The following is a 3,513-nucleotide window of genomic DNA, read 5'->3' as shown; positions in this document are numbered from 1 at the left end:
TAAAATAAAGATGACCCTTGAGTTTGCAGAACCCAAGGGAAAGAAAAGGGGTAGCTGGCGAATGGTAAAACCAATGTTGGGCATTGCTGGAGGAGTTTTATTCAAGGCGAACTGTCAAGGGGTTCCCATTATTACCCAACCGCGTAAGGAACGCAAAATCCGGGAACATAACACCGATATGACGGAAACTAGGGCGACAAGAGTGGAACAAAACACCAGGCATAAGGCCGAGCCTTTCACCCTTTACCAAGTATATAGATGCATTAAATAAATAAGATATATTGTGATATCCCAACAAGTAAACATGTTCCAACAAGGAACAACATCTCCATGTTCCAACAAGGAACAAACTTCAATCTTCACCTGCAACTAACAACGCTATAAGAGGGGCTGAGCAAAGCGGTAACATAGCCAAACAATGGTTTGCTAAGACAAGGTGGGTTAGAGGCTTGGTTCAAACAATATGGGAGGCATGATAAGCAAGTGGTAGGTATCGCAGCATAGGCATAGCAAAAGAGAGAGCAACTAGCAAGCAAAGATAGAAGTGATTTCGAGGGTATGGTCATCTTGCCTAAAATCCCGCAAGGAAGAAGAACGAGTCCATGAAGAAGACAAACGGGCGTAGACGAATGGGTCCTCACAAACGCGACGTTATCGGAACCAACCCGAAGAAGCAACACTGGAAAGAAGCAAACAACATAGTAAACAACCAACACATAGACATGTCATGATGCACAAACAATTATGATGCATGTCCGGTTTAATGAAGCATGTCATGGCAAAATGCACAAACAATCCTACAAATTAAGTGGAGCTCAACATGCAACTCCGTTGCATATTGACGAAACACCACGTGACTTATTTAGTTCTCTCTCATTAGGTACTCAATAATGTTAAATGTTGGTTAGCATGACAAGGGGTGAAGCAAAAGATAACTACCTATCTAGGCAAGTTTAAATGAGGCCGGAACAACAAACAACAAGTCCAGAAAAATCCCCATGTGCATATATTAGGTTTGGTACTGTTCTGCCCTAAACATAATTTTAGAGTTATTAAACATGCAAAACAAGTACACCATGTTAAACTAGGCATTTTTCCACCCCATTTACATATAAAGATTATTTAATTCGGAGCTACGGTTATTTAGTTATGAAATAAAGCATTTTAACATGGCATATGAGCAAATTTAAACAAACAACATTTTAAGTATTTTAAACATGGATGAAAATGACATATTATTAAACTAGATGAAAAACTAAGCAAGTTTCATATTAAGTTTGTTTTAAACCGATGCACGGTTTGTGAGTTATTATATGCATGATCTAGAGGGACTTTTCTGCAAAACTGATGTTCTCCGGAATAATAGATAAATTCGTTCAGGAAAAAAAATATGTCCTGGGCCGAAACAGAGGCTGGCCTGACAGGGGAAGGAAAAAAAAGAGGGGCGCTGGATCTGGCCTCACCATGGGCCTTGGGCCGTTCGGTGTAGAGGTGGGAGCTGCAAAAAAAACGAGGCGAGGCCGGCCGAGTCACAATCAACGCATCTGGTTCCATCGACGCAGGGAAGCAGGGGATCGAGCTCGTGCTCGTCAGAAGGCAGTGACGATGCATGGGGTGCGTGGGACTCTGGCGAGCAGCGGGATGGCGCGGCTCCAGCGATGGGTGTCTGGATCTGGGGCAAAGCAGGCGACGGCACGATGCAGCGGCGACTGGCTGCTGCGAAAGCTGCATACATGGCGCGGGGCGGGTTGGAGCTGCTGCAGGAGGTAGTCGCCGGCAGCGAGGTTCGCCGGGGCGGCGGGTCGTGAGGAGAAGGAGCGCTTGGGCATTGTGCTGTTGCTGCTGCTCCTGTTGGCGGCGAAGGCGAGCTCCGGCTGGCAAGGGGACTTGGCGAAGGAGCGGTTCGAGCTCTTCTGAACGAAGCAGAGCGAGCAGAGGCCAGCGGCGAGGCATGGAGGTCGACGGTGAGGGGAAACCGCGGCGGTGCAGCGGGTCCAGGCGGAAGGCGAGGATCTCCGGCAAGGCAGGGCTTGGCGCTGGGTCGAAGAGGGGGACCCGGCGCGGATGGAGCTCCGGTGCGAAATCCATGGAGGCCGACGTGCCTTGTTCTCCCTGTGATAGAAAAACAGAGGGATGTGGAGAGAGTTACAGGAAGGAGAGAGGAAGGAGGGAACAGAAGGGGAAGGAGGAGACATGAGGCTAGCCTGGCGATGCAGTCCGGTTGCCTGCTCCAGCGAGGAGCTGTAGGCACGGGCGACGAGGAGGAGGCAGGAGCCTCGGGTGCTCTCGGACAAGGGCAACGATGAGACCAGTCCATAGCGAAGCAGAGGCGCGGGGATGAGGAGGACAGCCTCGTGCGTTCCCTCAGGGCACGCGGGCCAAGCTTGGGATGGCCATGGCGCTGGAGCTCTTGGAGGTGGTCATCGGCAACGGCGCCGGTCTTCGAGGTGAGGCAGTGGAGCGGTTGGATGGATGGATCGATGGAATTGGCTGGATTTGGTTGACTAGTGTGAAATCGAGGAGGGGATGGATCCCAAGAGGGATTTGGTGGAGTGGCGGCGGCAATGGGACAAAAGTCCTAGAATTTAGGGTTAGGGGCTATTTATATCATGTAGGTGAAAGGAGAGGGATGATCTAGTCCCTCCGATTGAAATTAGACGGTCCGAGAAAAATAGGTAGGGAGCCCAATTAAGAAAACGGTGATATTTATTAGACGTTTGGGGATGATCCGGACGCAACGGTGGCGACAGTACGGTTTGGGTCCGGGACAGCTTCGGACACGCGCGAGGGGTCGATGCACTATGCAGAGAGGGTTAGGCTGGGTCTGGCGGATTGTGAAGAGCGGGTTGGTCTGAGAGAAGAGGGGAGAGATGCAGCCCGGCACAGTTTCCGGATACCGAAAACGTCCGACGTTAGACCCGCTATATTGCCACTATAGTTATCCGTTGGGGCATCAAACAATCTCCGAATGTGATGAAACTTGACAAGCGGTCTATCTACACTATAATAAGACCACACGTCAACTCTCATCCCATTCCGAGAACATTTTCCGGCCACTTATAAAATAATATTTCGGACATGCCGAGGGCGCGTGCAAGTGTACCTGGGCTCAGAACGGACAACGGATGGAACGAGGAGACCGGGACGGATGCAGATTTTGAAAACATGATGATGCAATGCACATGATGACTTGATAAGATGCAACACGCAAGCAAATGACATGACAACGACATCGAATAACTAGAAGACACCTGGCACATCGGACTCGAGGCGTCACAGGTTGGGAGAGTGTCATGGCAGTAGGTCAGTTTCATCGGAATGCTGTTGGTCCACCCGAATGGGATGGCGATGCCATGGGTTCCGTGGTGTGTGTATAGTGTGCTACCTCTGTAGAGTGTCTATAAAGTCTATTGATAGCAACACAGTTCGTAGTAGGTCACACTATCAGGTCTTGGTCGAAATGGAGGATAAACCAGAAATAATTAAGTAACTTAATGTGATAACAAGAATGTG

This window comes from Triticum dicoccoides, chromosome 4A (assembly GCF_002162155.2).
Source record: "Triticum dicoccoides isolate Atlit2015 ecotype Zavitan chromosome 4A, WEW_v2.0, whole genome shotgun sequence".
Taxonomy (NCBI): Eukaryota; Viridiplantae; Streptophyta; class Magnoliopsida; order Poales; family Poaceae; genus Triticum; species Triticum dicoccoides.
Note: the sequence above shows the minus strand (reverse complement) of the source record.